Raw genomic sequence first — 17,636 nt, forward strand, 5'->3', positions numbered from 1 at the left:
TTTCAGTTATATAATTTGTGAAGGAATGTTGTCGCTCCGAAGCTTGTGCCTTGTTCCGCCGACGATTTGTTCGGCCCGCGATTTCCTTGGTAGAAGGTTAGGATAGTTCGTTGTTTTTAATGCTGTTATGATTCGGAATATGAACCCATTAATTCTGTACAATACTAGATTTTCTTTTCGTTTTCACTCCCATTTGATTACAGAGAATGCTAGATTTTCTTTTCGTTTTCACTCCCATTTGATTACAGAGAATGCTAGATTTTCTTTTCGTTTTCACTCCCATTTGATTACAGAGAAGGGTTTTACAGTATTCTTTTCTGTTTAAAATTCTTGCTATCAACTGTACCACAAAGCTTCCAGTTCGATATGTTCTATGCTTGTGTTCTTTGTCTGAAAGATCCAGATTTTGTCTCTGCCGGTTGCGCAGAGACTATATTTTTGAAAGAAAAGAATAGATTGCTTTTCCATTATTTTTACTTGCCTACAAAAGACCATAAAAGGATTCCACAGTTAAAATTCTTAGCAAGCCATACCTGTTTAGCAGCAGAAAACTTGTTCGTAATGCTTGTCAACCTCCCGTCCGTAGGAAGATCCTTCTCGATCTTCCACCCCCAAGCACTTCTGCAGATCTTCTTGTCTGCAATTCCTCTGGCTATGCCAGGTCTCGCTATCTGATCCTAGCTAGACGTAGCGGATTCAGGAAGTCTCTTCCTTCCAACACATGCTATCTGGTCACTACCAGACATAGCATCTCCCCATTCCTGCCATCTGATCCTAACCAGACTTGGCCTTTTTCCCCACCTTTTCTCCTGGGGTCTCAACTGTCTCCTGAGGTGGTTAGGTTTTTTTTTATTTAACTACCTCAACAGTTATTAACCACAATTAATCATACACTCAAATTAAATAGAGATGACACAATTAATTATCATAATAATTAACAACACTAACAACAGAGTTTTTATACTTATCAAACAGAGTTTTAGCTCACAGTTAAATTTACTATTTTACCCAACATTATCACTTCACGAGGAGCATTACAGATGTTGACTCCACCAAAATATCGTATTGGAGTCCACATTTCGTGATTCTAAATATTTGTTTCAATGGAATGAAAATTGTGGATCACTTTCCAAATTTACTTTCTTCAAATTTAACTATAAAATTTTATAAACAATCTTACTTTAATAAGAAAAATATATATTTAAATAAATAAAATAATAATAATAAATTGTATTTCTATATATTTATATTAATATTATCATATAAATTAAATAATTGTTAAATATCAATAGGCATTAATCTATGGTAGGTACTAATATTTTTATCTTATAATATATTTCATATTATTAAAATTAAAATTAATTTAGATCTATCTTAACTTTGGATCCAAGGGTTTAAAGTGATAAAATCTCTTTTCACTCTAAAAGAGTTTTTGCATTTCAAAAGATTTGATCTCTCTCGACCCTTTGTAGATCCAAAGTTGAGATGGGTCTAGTCTCGTTTAATTATTAAATATAATTAACTATAATTATATTTATAATTATTAATTTTATTTTACTTTTCTTTATTTTTTCATTTTATGTAATTTAACCGACTCAAAATGTTTACATAACATAATAAGACATGACATTACAACATATCTTCAATATTAGGTTAGAGAGCCAGGAATAAATAAATAAAATTATTATTATTATTATTTACTAAAAGAATTACCTAAAAGGGGTTGGATCTAATTGTGGAAAGCTAGGAGTTATTAACCATTGGGCAAGGTTCAATTCCCAGAGGGAATTCTTGGATCCATGGGGTCACCTTGAGGTATTGGATGAACATGTGGTTGCATCTAGAGAGATCAGATGAAATAGTTTGGTGACCCGTGCACAAGCACTAAGAGTTCAATGCCATAAATAAACCTACTGGAAAAGAGTTCAATTCCATAAATAAAAACTTTCTCAAACATGTGGTTGCATCCTAAGAGACTATATTAAATGGCTTCTTGACCCATGCACACATAAGTGAATAGGGCTCCATGTGCTCCTTTTAAAAGTAAAAGGACATTAGCTCGAGTGTTTTGGTGAACAACTTTTTTACCGGGTTCAAGTCTCTTCTTAGAAAGTGTATTAAATTCTTTCTTGACCCGTGCATAAGCACTAAGAGTTCAATGCCATAAATAAACCTATTGTAAAAGAGTTTAAGTCTCTCAGTTAGACCATATTAAATGGTTTCATGACCCATGCATAAGCAATGAGAGTTCAATGACATAAATTGGTTTGATGAACAATTTGTTTCCTATGTTGTGTGATTTTACCCGAGAGAACATATTAAATGGTTTCATGACCAATGCACTAGCACTAAGAATTCAATGCCACAAATGAAAACCTACTAGAAATTGAATCTAGACATGACATTTTTTTAAATAAATTGAGAAGCAAAAAGGGACATGACTACCTTACAAATAAATCTCTACCCTCTATCCTTAATTACTACTAAAAAATATTTTGTGGGTTAAATCCCTACAATCCACCTATTAATTATTTATTATTAAATTAAATTTTTAGAAGCCATATTCCAAAATGGATATGCGTATTTTTGGTGTAATATATTAAAATTGTTTTATTTTATATATATTATAGAGATTAAATAATAATATGGATCGTGAATACTGGGATCTTTGATTCTGAGGTGTCAACCTATGGCTCTCCATATGTCATAGGGTTCTTTCAGGATCTTTTTGTGAAAATGTCTATACTCTTCACTAGCATCTACACAAGGGTGGCACGTTTCTCCACATGTTTTCATGATGTCAGAGTTCTTTTATTACATAATAGAAATCAATGAGGTGGATTTAGGGTTGGAATTTCAAAATAGACCCACCTGTCAAATTTGACGGTTTTCACACTTATCGACTAGTCTTTACAATTTCAACAAAGGATTTTGACATTTTTGCAAACTTTTTAATTGTATTTCACGGGAAAATCACCTTGTGATAGATAATTTTCCCATCAAAATCCATCCCTAAATTGATTATTAATCCATCCCATACATGATGCATGCTTTTAAGTTCCAAGAAAAAGTTACAAGTGGCACTGAGATAGGGTTCTAATGTATGATGGGTGTTTATGAAGGGAGTACAAATGGGGATTGGTTCCTTGCCTTGTACACTAGTAATTGCTCACACAAAGTGGCTCCCTTAGATTCACCAGCTAGAATTTGCTTAATCCATGCCAAATATGTTCGAAGTACCCACTATATTGAAAAGACATTTTAAAGGAGATTTTTGAGGAAGCCCCTATAAAAATAGCCCAAAAATCCATTTGTAGCGGAGGTCACTAGTGGAGGTGGGCAAGTGGATTTTTAGCAGATGTTTTCTAGATGGTGCATGTAAAATATACATACGCACTGGTGCTTTACTATCAATACAAGCATTGGTGTTGCATATAACATGGTGCACTGAGAAAATTTATTTTTATAAAATAAAAAATGAGGTGCGCTAAATACCACAACACACGGTGCTTGAATCATCAATAGCACCAGTGTCCTTCATCTAGTCTAACGTCTAGATGCATACCACTAAGGAGCACTGTTGTAGTTTTAAATTTCATAAAAATGCGATGTTATTTTCCAATGATGCTATGATGCATTAAACTTATCAAAATTCCCTCGGACATCTTCTAAAGCACACCGCTAGGCAGTTTTTTATTTCTAGAAAAGAGTGGTGCTATAGTAAAAATAAAGCATTGGTGCGATACCTGTATAGAAAATCCCAAAGGCATCTCGAAAAAAGCACCGTGATAAATTTTAATTAAAAAGGAGTTGCACTTCTGAATATATCCTGCACCGATGCTTTTATAAAAACACACCAAACGAGGGTTTAATAAAAAAAAAAACCTCATGGCCATATTTTTCATTTTTACCATCTATAGCACGGGAGAGCTCTGAAGCACCAGTGCCACTCTTGCCACATGTAAGCGCCTCGATGTCGGTGCTTCTCTTGCTCACCATCCTTTTGTACTATGTGTTGGGTTGTGTTATATTCTTTCCATGACTAGTTGACATAGTTAACCGAGGGGTTAGACGGGGGGGCAAAGCCCCCCTTCGTTGTGTCGATTGCACAATGGGGGGGTCACAATCTAGGGGGTTTGAGGGGGCTGGGTAGCCCCCCTCTATGGGGTCTGGGGCAGCACCCCGGGAAATTTTTTTTGGACCCTATATTAGGTTGGGCAGACCTACCTATGGTTTTGTGCATGGTTTTCGCACATGGTTTTGGATGCGATGGTTTTCAGTCCATGGTTTTGGACGCGATGGTTTTCAGTCCATGGTTTTGGACGCGATGGTTTTCGGTCCATGGTATTGGATGCTTCGGCATGTATAAATATGTATTGTAACATTGAAAGGAACATAATGAAAAATCAAGCTAGTAGTCCCGGTTTTGGGATCCAGGGGAAAATCTCTGTGTATATGTGTTTTATGTGTTATTCTCTTGCATTGTTTATTTTCTGTGTTTTAGAATTCGTATGCAGGTAATTTCTGTATGGGGTTGAAACCTACATTTGGTATCAAAGTTGTTTTGGCTTCAAGGGGACGCCTTTGTTGCTGAGGGGTTTCACTCAGGCCTGTGGTAGACCCTATTCAGTGGGAGATCTGCGGGATCGATTCTGGTGGTGAAAGAAGATGGCGAGTAGTGGAAAGATAGAGATCGAGAAATTCAATGGTCAGATTTTCAAGTTGTGGAAACTCAAGATGGAGGATTTATTAGTGGATAAAGATCAATGGATTGCGGTAGATCCGGGTACTAAACCACCGGGAGTGTCTGATGAAGAATGGAAGAAGTTGGATCGGAAGGCAAAGAGCACAATACGATTGTGTGTCTCATATTCAGTATTGGTGAATGTATCAAGGGAAGCTATGGCTAAGGCTTTGTGGGACAAGTTAGGGACTTTGTACCATTCTAAGCCTCTGGTGAATAAACTGTTCCTACGGAAAAAGTTATAAAACCTGAGGATGAAAGATGGAGACTTGGTGACAGAGCATCTGAACGCATTTAATACTGTGGTAAGTCAGTTATTATCTGTTGATATTAAAATTTCAGATGAAGATAAGTGCATCAGTTTGTTGTGTTCTCTACTAGATTCGTGGGATAGTTTGGTTATTGAAATAGGTAGCAATGCAACTGCCTTGCAGTTTGATGAAATAGTCTCATCCTTACTGACGGAGGAGATGAGATGGAAAATATGGAGAGCCAGAATGGTGATGCCTTGTCTGTACAAGGACTGTCCCAGAACAGAAACAAAAATAAGTCATCGAGTGGGAGATCTAAATCTCTAGGAAAACCTGTAAAGATGGTGTGCTGGAAATGCGGAAAGGAATGGCACTACAAAAAAGACTGTAAATATAAAGCTCCTGGCAAAGGAAAGGGATCTGATGATGCTCCTTCTACAGAGGCGAAAACCACCTCAGATGAAGGTGGGGATGTGTACTTGGCTTCTTCAAGTACACGTGTAGATTATGAGGCATGGTTGATTGACTCAGGTGCATCCTTTCACTTCACTCCCCATAGAGAGTGGTTCTACGAGTATGAGAAATATGATGGTGGTGATGTCTTCTTGGGGGATTACAATAAGGCTAGAATCATTGGTTGTGGAAAAGTAAAGTTGAAGTTGCAAGGTGGAAGGATTAGAACACTTCTGGGTGTTCTGCATATTCCTGCATTGGCCAAAAATCTAATTTCTGTAAACAAGATTGATGATGCAGGTGTAAAAACAGTGTTCGAGAAGGATACCTGCAAGATGGTTTAGGGAGCACTGGTATTGATTCAGGGAGTTCGGATTGGAACTTTGTACAAGCTATAAGGTAGCACTATTGTTGATGGGTGCAATAGTTCTGTGGTTCCTGAAAGTGGAGCAGAAAATCTAGTGGTCTCTAGGGAGAAGACCATGCTGTGGCATCAAAGGCTTAGACATATTGGAGAGAAGGGCCTTCGAATACTTCATGGTAAAGGTATGGTAGAAGGTATGAGTAATAGCTCTCTGGATTTTGATTTCTGTGAAAATTATGTATATGGGAAGCAGAATCGAGTGAGTTTCCCCTATGGTGGTAAGAGGGCGAAACAGACATTAGAGCTTGTGCACAGTGGTGTGTTTGGACTTGTGAAGGTTCCATCACTGGGTAAGTTTGTGTACTATGTATCATTTATAGTTCCATCACTGGGTAAGTCTGTGTACTATGTTATGAAACCAGCTCAAGAAAAGATAGAAAAGAAAGATCAACGCCTTAGAATTCAGCCTCTTCGAGGGGGCAACCTCCTTTACATTACATAAATGAACAATTCTTGGATGATACAAATGACAAAACCTCCTTTCTATATATAGGAGTCTAAGGAGTCACAATATAATCCAGCCGACCTAACAATAATAATATAAAGCCACAAAAATAACAATAGAGGGATTCTGTGGGGCACAGAAATAACAATATGGGGGTAATAGGGGCACAACAATATAAATAAGGGGTATAACTACAATAGTAATGGGGTAATCACTAGTATTATAGGGACCCAACATGCCCCTCTCCTTCAAAAAAGTGTTGTCCTCAACGCTTGAGCAGTTCTGGATACTTCTGCATAAAATTCTCATCCTCCCATGTGGAATCTTCAACGGATAAGTTCTTCCACTTGATAAGATACTCTGAAATTGATTGATTTCGTAGCTGTCGAGTTCTTGTTTCTGTGACTGCTTCCGGTTCCAATATAATTGTTAAATACACATGGACAGCAAAGACAATGTGAAAGATAAATCAGGAGAGTACATTTTTTTATTAACAGAAGATATACATTTATAGTACATTATGTGACTCTTGGGTTTCAGATCCCAAGGTCTCTTGGACTGCTTTGGTCCATTCAACTTCCACACTAACCATTTAGGATTAGGTGTCCAACATTCCCCCCTTAATCTGAAGGGTTATGTATGAGTCCAAGAAGAGAGCTGTAATACAACATGTGCAAAAAATGCATGGCAGCACTAGGCTGAATGTGCTCTATGAAATGTTGGTAAAAAGGGCGGTGGTTTAAGGATGACCACCAACACTGGAACGCTTAGTGCAGTTCCGGGAACTCTTCCAAAACTGGCAAGAAACTGAAGTTTTCTGCTAGAGGAAGTGATCCTATTGTTTTAAAGAGGGAAACCTTCAACCATAAAAGGGAGGTCTCACCCCGCATAAAAGGTAAAACTTCAACCTGAAAAGGGAAGTCTCAACCTGTGATGGTTTAAGGATAACCAACAACTCTGGAATGCTTAATGCAATTCCTGGAACTCTTCCAAAGCTGGCAAGAAGCTGCTGTCTTCTGCTAGAGGAAGTGTTCTCAATTTTGTTCCTGGAACTCTTCCAAAACTGGAAAGAAGCTGAAGTCTTCTGCTAGAGGAAGTGTCCCAGATTGCCAACTGAAGGCATGCTCAGGGGCATCTTTGTCGCTGGCTACAACTCTGAAATTGGTGTGGCAGGTTGTGGCTCAGGCTCGCTTGATGTGGCTTTGAAGCTTGTAGATGACCATCATTTCCCCCCTTGTCAGATACAAGGTGAGAAGATGGAGAAAACTCAACTGCAAGACTGTTCAATATTCTGGAATAAGTTCTGACATGTGTTTGGAATATCTTCTTGGCTGTTGATGCCCATTGCTAAGAAGCAATCCATCCAAGATGAATCTTTGTTATTGCAGGATGTTTATTTTAGAAGCATCTGTGTGAAGAATGACTAGTTTTATGACAGTGCTTACATGGATTAAGATCAAAACAGTGATCTTTCAAATGGCCAACTCGGTCACAGTGTTGGCATTTTACAATCTGTTGTTGTTGTTGCTGTGGAGGAAGAGGAGTAGAATCTGGAACAGCTGAAGCTGAACTGTCATGAGGAGTAGGTGCACTGTCATGAGGAGCAGGTGAACTGTCATGAATGAGTCCAGCACTCTGAAACTGAATGGGCTTTGAGTAGTCTGGAATATGAAAGGACAAGTCCTTGTCATATCCAAGACCGGTTCTGTGCTTGTTGTGGACAACTGTTCCCAAGGTCTGATGATGGGCTTGGGAAGTGCAGACTGAGTTTCTGCATCTGCATATACAACTGCTGCTTTATTTGAATGAACTGTAACATTATTAGCATGCTACTGATGGGTGGTTGTCTCAATGTTCTGAACAAAAACAGGTTCAGAATGGTGTCTATTTTGATGTAGCTCTTCTTGCTGTAGCTGTGATTCAAGCTGCAAAAAATCGATCTTTTCCTGTGCATTTTGTAGACATGTCTGAATTTCTAAGAGAGATCCTTTGCTGATTTGTAATGTGTCATCAACAGTAGATAATATCAGAGTTTTAAGGAACTGTAATACTTCACTGGTTCTAGCCATTTTTGCTTTAATGTCAGATTTACACCTTAAAAACTGATCACAACTATTACTCAATGCAGAAAAGTAATACCCACTCACAGTACACAGCAATATCCTTTATAAATGTGTAGCAAATGAATCAAGGAATCAATGCATATATATGTGGACAGATACTATAATGAGTTTTAATACCACAACTGGGGCAGCAGCAACTGCAAACTTGCTTGGATCCTTCAAATACTCGTTCACTCCAAAATGCCAACAGACCAATCAGCACAGAAGACTCTGAACAATTGTAAGTACACAACAGCAATCATACAAAAAAATTATTCATCTATTGAACGTCGTAAACGGCCTCTTGTTTTGTCGAGAGGATAGCAAATATCCTTGCCGGCTAACACTGTAGTATAAGAACCAGGTCACGGAAATCCAAGAGTTTTTAAACGGATGCTATGACTAGGAAGCTAAAGATGCGTTATATGGAGCAGACTTTTGACATTATATATTTGCAGCAACAAATTCCAGAATGTTAGACTAACTTATAGAAAAAGTTCACTCAGGTGATGGTTCCTCCTGTTCAAACTTTCTTCCCATTTCTCTCACGTTTCTCTCTTGAATGGCATCAATAATCCTCCATGTGTCATCGCTAATGATCTTTGTCTGTTGTGGACGTGTAGCATACCCCACGTTTCCTGGACTAAAGGTCACTCTACCAGGCAATGACACGCCATAGATATCCCATCGCCCCTCGTAAACAAGAGCTCCATATTCATCCCTTTCAAGTAGAATGTCTGCAATGGTCTCTATTGCAGAACGATACTCTTTCAAAGCAGATGAACATTTCTCTACAACAAATCGCACTTATTCATTTACTACTCAACAATTCAAACTCTGCGCTAAAATGGCACAGCGTTACCATTTAATACCATTCAATAAAATGTTGATTCGCATTCAACATATACCGTGTTCAATACTATTCAATATAAACGCTGGACCATTCTATAAAACAGCGTGCATTCAACAGCGTTAAATACCATCATTTCAACAGCGTTAAATACTATCATTCAACGCATTCAAATAGCTTATTGAAACAGCGTCCAAAACGCATTCAAAATTTATTCAAACAGCTGGTCAATCATCAACAAGGCATATACAATCGGTTTAATACCAAACTTTATGGAAACGTATACCACTCGGACGGTGCTAATAGTTCTCTGATAGGAGCTTTCAGGCCTTCGAATAGTTGTAACCATCGCTGGACTTCTTCCACAGAATCATCCAATCTTCTGCACAATTTCACCTTTAGGAGGTGCTGTCATTTTGAGCTCGGAGGGAGTGCAATGGACTGTCTTTCATCTTCCTTTGGCGTGATTAATTCCACCACCCTTAACAATAATAACAATACCTTGCGCCCAAGGCTTGGGGTCTGTCACGCGAAGAAAAACACTGTATCAATGATGGTCAGGGTTCGATGCGCAGCAGCAGCCTCAAAATCATATAAAATAACCATTCTTCCAGGTGATGGCATTGGCCCAGAGATTATGTCTGTCGCGAAAAAAGGTGCTGCGTCTCGTGGGTTCCCAACAAGATGTAAACTTTAAGTTCAATGAAATGCTTGTGGGTGGAGCTACAATAGATGCAATATGAGCAGTCTCTTGAAGTTTATCCTCCTCAAAGTGTTACAGATGGAGGAAAAGATCATGGTGAACATCATCCTAATGATTTCAGCGACATAACTGCCATTGCGGAGCCAATGAAGCAGAATGATGACCGAGTTCTTGAAAAGGAAGAGGATTCCTACACTGAAGACAGTGTTGATGAAGATAACTTGGTAGCTGCTTGCACCTCTGCTTCGTGCAGTCAATCAGCAAGTGCAAATGTTGGAAATGGAAATGTCATGGACTCTTCAGCGGTCAGGGAACAGTCCATTGGAATAGTTGATTATGATCATGACGATGATGATTCCCCAACTCCAGTCAGCATTACTTTAGGAGGGCCCGAATGCGAAAATTAAGAAATCCTTTATTCTTCTCTTTCAGCAAATGATTTTATGGGACATGAAGCAGTTGATTCTCCCAAAGAAAAGCGAATTCTTACTAGACCAGATTCTACCTCCCATGGACCTGAAGCTCTGAAAAAACAGAGACTACATACGAACAAGTAGGATCACTCTGAAGCGTGACGGGCCTGAGAAAGTCACACCCATGCTTACATATTACGTCCTAGACGGTTCCATCTACCAGGCACCTCAGCTCTCTAGTGTTTTCGCATCTCGGATGGTTCGAGCTCTATATTATATATCAAAATCTTTCATGGCTGCAGCCTCAAAACTAGAGAAGATTGGCTATGATACAGAAAGTGACAGTGTGAAACCTGAAACAAAGGCTGGAGCGGAGAATATTGATTTTAAAGAAGTAAGGCGAGTTGATCAGATTCTCACAGCCTTGCAATGCCAGTTTCAACATCCCAACTCCGCACTGAATGTCCGAGGAGAGAGCAAATAGATTGGTTGTTCAAGGAATCTCTATACGAAATCGTAAACCAGCGTTTCAGCAACGTATGGGAAAAACGCAGTATATTTACACACGATGCGCTATCTGATAGGGTCAGCAGTATTCAAGGAGCAGCGTAACAGTCGAAGGAGCGTTTTGTATGCAGGTGGAGTAGCCAAGCCTCTATTTTCAGATCGCTGGAATGTGCATGTGCGTTACACTCAGAATCGCAGAACCGACAGTCATATGAATGTAGAGAGGACGTTTCAGAGTTGTGAACCGTTTCTGACCCGTTCAATGAGCAATATGAATTTATCCTAGCAAATGATCACAAACCCACAAGCTTCATTAAGACATAGAAGCATTGGTTTACACAGGCCACAAAAACAAATGGCTTACACAGTATTGAGAAGGTTATGAATGAACCAGCTCTAATACCATGTTAAATACACATGGACAGCAAAAACAATGTGAAAGATAAATCATGTGAGTTCATTTTTTTATTAACATGAGATATACATTTATAGTACATTATGTGACTCTTGGGTTTCAAATCCCAAGGTCTCTTGGACTGCTTTGGTCCATTCAACTTCCACACTAACCATTTAGGATTAGGTGTCCAACAATAATTTTTCCTTCCTCGTCAAGTTCTGGCAATATTGTTTGAACTGGGAGCTTGTCGCCTATAACCTTCTTTAAATATGAAACATGGAAAACTGGGTGCAATCGAGAAGCTGCAGGAAGCTCCAATTTGTATGCCATCGTACCAATCTTTTCCAACACCTTGTACGGACCATAATACTTTGGTGATAATTTATTATCCTTCTTAGCTTGCTTTAGGGACATTTGCTTATATGGTTGTAGCCGTAGGAATACCCAATCACCTACATCAAAACTTCTTTCACTGCGATGTTGATCTGCCTGTTGTTTCATTCTATTTTGTGCCAACACGAGGTTATCCTTTAAGAGTTGGAGGACTTGTTGTTGATGTTCGATGTGATGTTCCACTGCCTGAACCTTAGAATTTTCTCTTAAATATGATGTGATTGATGGTGGTTGATACCCATAAAGTGCCATAAATGGGGTCATTTTTGTTGCTGTATGGAAGGAAGTGTTATACCACCATTCAGCCAGAGGCAACCATTTGACCCATTGTGTCTGTTTATCAGATACAAAGCAACGAAGATATCCTTCCAAACATTTGTTTACTATCTCAGTTTGCCCATCAGATTGAGGATGATAAGATGAGCTATGAGCTAACTGAGTACCAAGACAAGAAAATAATTCTGTCCAAAAATTTCCAGTGAAAATGGGATCTCTGTCACTTACAATAATCTTTGGGTTTCCATGTAGCTTTTGAACTGTTTCCATAAATGCAGTAGAAACTGTACTGGCTTTAAATGGATGTGATAATGCACAAAAGTGTGCATACTTGGTAAGTCTGTCAACTACCACCATGATGACACTCTTTCCCTCAGACTTGGGTAAACCTGTGATAAAATCCATTGAAACCTCCTCCCAACGTTGGCTTGGAATGGATAAAGGTTGTAATAGACCCGGTGTCTTAATTGTTTCAACTTTATTTTGTTGGCAAACCAAACATTCCGCCACAAACTTTTGAATATCTGATTTAAGGCCATCCCAAAAAAATTCCTTCTTAACCCTGTGGTAAGTTTTTAAAAATCCTGAGTGCCCTCCTAAGGGAGAAGTGTGCAATTCCATAAGAATCTTTTGTTTTAGCTGGGAATTCTTACAGAGGTATAAGCGATCTTTGTACCATAACGAATCATTTTGCCAGCTAAATGTATCAGAAGTACTGGAATCTTGTTGTAGCTTTCGAATAAGTGCCCACACTTCTTCGTCATTCTTCCATTCCTCCTTTGCTTCGTTTATCCAATCTGGTTGGATAATAGAAATGGCACACAACAATGCTTCCACATCCTCATCCTTTCTTGAGAGTGCATCTGCCACCACATTTTGCTTCCCTTTTTTGTAGATGATTTCAAAGTCATAACCCAACATCTTTGTGACCCACTTTTGTTGCTCTTCAGAGGATAATCTTTGTTCTAAAAAGTATTTAAGGCTATCATGATCCGTTTTTACCTTGAAGTGTCTTCCCATTAGGTAGGGTCGCCATTTCTTAAGTGCATGGAGTATTGCCAACATTTCCTTCTCATAAATAGCTTTGCTTAAAAACTTTCCCTTGATTGGACGACTTTCAAAAGCAATGGGTCTTTCATCTTGCATTAGAACAACACCAATTCCATTTCCTGAAGCATCACATTCCACAATAAAGGTTTTTGTGAAGTCCGGTGTAGCTAAGACCGGTGCTTGGCACATTGCCTCTTTAAGATGTTCAAAGGCCTTTGTTGCTTCCGGAGTCCATGAAAATGAATCTTTCTTCAATAATGTTGTTAGAGGTGCTGCTATTCTCCCATAATTCTTAACAAACTTGCGATAATACCCTGTCAACCCAAGAAATCCTCGCAGATGCTTTATGGATGTGGGGATTTTCCATTCCTTAATGGCTTTAATTTTGCTAGGGTCTACCTTAACTCCTTCATGAGATACAATATGACCCAAATATTCCACCTCCTGGACTCCAAAGAAACATTTGGATCTTTTTGCATATAATTGTTTCTCCTCCAATAGTTGTAGCACCTTGTCAACATGTTCAACATGATCCTTCCAAGACTTGCTGTAGATTAGTATATCATCAAAAAATACTAACACAAATTTTCTAAGGAATGGTTTGAAAATTGAATTCATCAAACCTTGAAATGTTGAAGGTGCATTGGTAAGGCCAAAAGGCATGACCAAAAATTCATAATGACCCTCATGAGTTCTAAATGCCGTTTTCGGAATGTCTTCAATCTTCATTCTGATTTGATGATATCCCGAACGAAGATCCAACTTGGTGAAGTAAATTGATCCATGCAATTCATCCAGTAATTCATCAATGACAGGAATGGGGAACTTATCTTTAATAGTGAGCTTGTTGAGCTCCCTATAATCTGGACACATGCGCCATGATCCATCCTTCTTGTGCACCAATACTACTGGAGCTGAGAAAGAACTTTGACTCGGTTGAATTATACCAGCCTCTAGCATTTCTGCAACCATACGTTCAATTTCACTTTTTTGGACATATGGATATCTGTACGGCCTGATGTTTGGAGGAACACTTCCTGGAATCAGATGAATAGCATGATCATGATCACGCATAGGTGGGAGACCTTTGGGAGTCTCAAATACCTTGGAATGATTGTCCAGGACTTTTTGGAGATCTGGAGAAATAGATGATTCCAATGTGGAAACATCTAGCGAACATAATTGTGCAATTACACCTCTTTGCTCCTTTTTTAGAAGCTTTGTCATGCCATTAGAGCTGATTATCTTTCCTGGTTTCCCTGCAATACCCCTTAATTCAACTTCCTTTCCTTCCACAGAAAATTTCATGAAAAGTTCTTGAAAATTAAAAGCTATTGTACCCAAGGATTGTAGCCATTGGACTCCTAGTACAACATCAGCACCTCCCATTGGAATGGAAAGCATTGGGCTAGTCAATACATATTCTCCCATGGATAGCTTGATATTATGGCACTTTCCAGAACAATTTATTGTTCCTCCATTTGCAATCATCACTTGACACTCTGGTGCTGGATATAGGAAGCAATTCAATTCTTTTGCTACCCTACAATGAATAAAATTGTGGGTGCTTCCTGAATCAATCAACACTATTACCTTTTTCTTCTTGATTTGTCCTTCTATCTTGATGGTTTGAGGAGTGGTAATTCCCGCCAATGCATTACAAGATATGGTCGGATTTATTTGTTCTTCATCTAGGCTTTGTTCCTGGAATATATCCTCTTCTTTTGACCTTTCTTGCTCCTTTTCTTCTTCCTCTTCACAATCTATGTAGAATAATTTCTTCTCAGCACACTTATGACCTTTTGTGTATTTGCTATCACAATTGTAACAAAGCCCTTTTGCTCTTTTTTCTTCCAATTGTTGTGGTGTCAACCTTGTAGGTTGTGGAAGACTATGGGCAACAACACTTCCGTCTTTATAGTTGTGAATGGTATGCTTCCTAGTTGCCATAATTTTGCTTTCCATTTTTCTTGCTAACCTGAATGCCTTCTCTAATGAATCAGGTTCCCAAAGGCGCACATCATGTTGGATATTATCCTTTAAAGACCCTATGAACACATCAATCCTATGCTCCTCTGGAATATCTTTTACCCTTATGTTCAATTTTTGGAACTCCTCAATGTGCTCCATTATTGAACCCTTTTGTTTGAGACTTATCAATTGGCTAAAAAAAGTGTTGCTTTTTGTATCCTCATAATGTGCTATCAATTCTTCCGTAAAAATTGCCCAAGTGATAAATTGTTTACGAGAACAAAGCCATTGATACCATACAAACTGATTTGGTTCCAAATATAAAGTTGCCATACGTACCTTTTGTGTGTTTTGCACATTATTGAGATCGAAGAATTGCTCCATCTGTAATATCCATGTGGCGGGATCCTTGCCATCAAACTTCCTCATATCGATTTTTGGAATGTGGTGATTCTTTGATCCAACATTAGCGTCTATGGAATCATGATTAACATTTCTTTTGTTCTCATCATGAGTTTCCTTTACTACCTTTTCACCACTAGTAAGTATTTCTTGTAGAAAATTAGTCAAATTTGTCTTCAAATCTTCCATGCCTGTCTTCAAATTTGTGTTCAAATCTATCTTCAAATTTTCCATATTAGCTTCCATGCCAGTCATCTTAGCTTCCACACCATTTATCTTAGCATCTGTTAACTTTTGTCAGCGTGACATTTTTTGCACTTGTTCTTGTAATATTGATATATCATGTAGCATTTCTTCCTCTTCTTCATGAGTCATGCTAGAGCTTTCAGGTTCCTTACTAGGTGTTTGCATTTTCTTTCCTTGGGGCATCAGTTACCGATAATAATGCTCTACTATGCCCTTTGAATTCCTTCAAAATAAATTTTCAAACCAAGCTTAAGCAAAAATTTAAAAAAAATTTACACACCTTTTTTCACTTTGTAGGAGCTCGATATTGCCTCTGATGTATCTCTGTATTTTCCAATCAGTTAGTTCTGAACTTGTGATCTGTAGTAGCTCTCTGTGTCCTCTTTCCAATGCGACAAGTCTGACCCAAATTGGATTCTCCAAGGAAGATTTATGCGAAATCTCCCACAGTGACTTGATTGTAGACTAGTTCAGTATAGCTAACTTGTACGACGTGCCGCGAGTCAATGTTTCGACCTCTGGATCTAAAAAACACCCACAAGAAACTGCAGTCTGTCCTCTTTCTGTACCTTCTTACGAAATTTCAATCCGATCCCCAGAGAGAAAGTTATGATGATTTTTCCCAGGTCACCTGTTTTGAATGTAATTCAGGAGTCTGCAAAAAGACCAACTTCCTCAGATCATATCTCCGCAAATATCGCGCGAAAAGCTCTGAAATTCGGACCCAAGGTTCAGCGCTATTTCTTCTCAAATGGGTTTTTTTTTGTGACTTCTGAAACGTCACAGAAAAAAATTTATAGCGAAAATGCCACGATGACCTGTTTGGAGCAGCGAAACCCTAGAATCCAAAGCTCTGATACCAATGAAACCAGCTCAAGAAAAGATAGAAAAGAAAGATCAACGCCTTAGAATTCAGCCTCTTCGAGGGGGAAACCTCCTTTACATTACATAAATGAACAATTCTTGGATGATACAAATGACAAAACCTCCTTTCTATATATAGGAGTCTAAGGAGTCACAATATAATCCAGCCGACCTAACAATAATAATATAAAGCCACAAAAATAACAATAGAGGGATTCTATGGGGCACAGAAATAACAATATGGGGGTAATAGGGGCACAACAATATAAATAAGGGGTATAACTACAATAGTAATGGGGTAATCACTAGTATTATAGGGACCCAACATACTATGTATCATTTAGAGATGACTTCTCAAGGAATACATGGATATATTTCCTTAAGACGAAATCTAAAGTCTTTGACAAGTTTAAAGAATTTAAGGCTCTGGTGGAAAACCAGACAGAGAAAAGGTGCTGAGGTCAGATAACGGTGGAGAGTTTTGCAGCAAGGAATTTGAAGAATTTTGTAAGAAGTGTGGTATAGCACGGCAGAAGACTACTCCATACACACCTGAGAAAAATGGAGTTGCAGAAAGAATGAACAAGACATTGATGGGAAGGGCAAGAAGAATCCTCAGTGGTGTCGGGTTAGGACATGAATTCTGGGCAGAGGCAGTGGAGACAGCATGTTACCTGGTCAATAGATCACCTTCATCAGCGTTGGAGGATAAGACTCCAAAAGAGATATGGATTGGTAAGAAACCCTCTCTTTCACATCTGAGGGTATTTGGATGTGATGCATATGTACATGTTCCAAATGAGAAAAGAACCAAGATGGATAGTAAATCTTAAAACTGAATCTTTATTGGGTATAAGGATGGTTTAAAGGGTTATAAGCTTTGGAACCCAGTAACAAGGAAGGTTGTGTATAGCCAAGATGTGGTGTTCAGAGAGGTGAAAGATGTTATTAAACATGAATTCCAACCAAAAGAACCTGAGAAGATAGAGTTTGAGCTTAAGGAGGAAGAATCAGACTCTACAACAAAAGAGGAATCAGAAGATGAAGAACCACAAACTCCAGGGGTGAGAAGATCAGTTTGAGAAAGAAGGCAGCCAAAAAGGTATATTCCATCTACTTTCTGTTCAAATTTTTCTTTATTTATT

The 17,636-nt window shown here is 38.5% G+C and overlaps 1 pseudogene; it reads left to right on the forward strand.

Annotated features, from left to right (window-relative positions):
- The first annotated feature begins 10,569 nt into the window (after positions 1-10,569).
- On the forward strand, positions 10,570-10,869 carry LOC149217253 (mediator of RNA polymerase II transcription subunit 6 pseudogene; annotated as a pseudogene).
- The last annotated feature ends 6,767 nt before the right edge of the window (positions 10,870-17,636 follow it).

This window comes from Pinus tabuliformis, chromosome 1_1 (assembly GCF_031772625.1).
Source record: "Pinus tabuliformis cultivar Carrire ecotype Pingquan chromosome 1_1, CPIR1, whole genome shotgun sequence".
NCBI lineage: Eukaryota > Viridiplantae > Streptophyta > Pinopsida > Pinales > Pinaceae > Pinus > Pinus tabuliformis.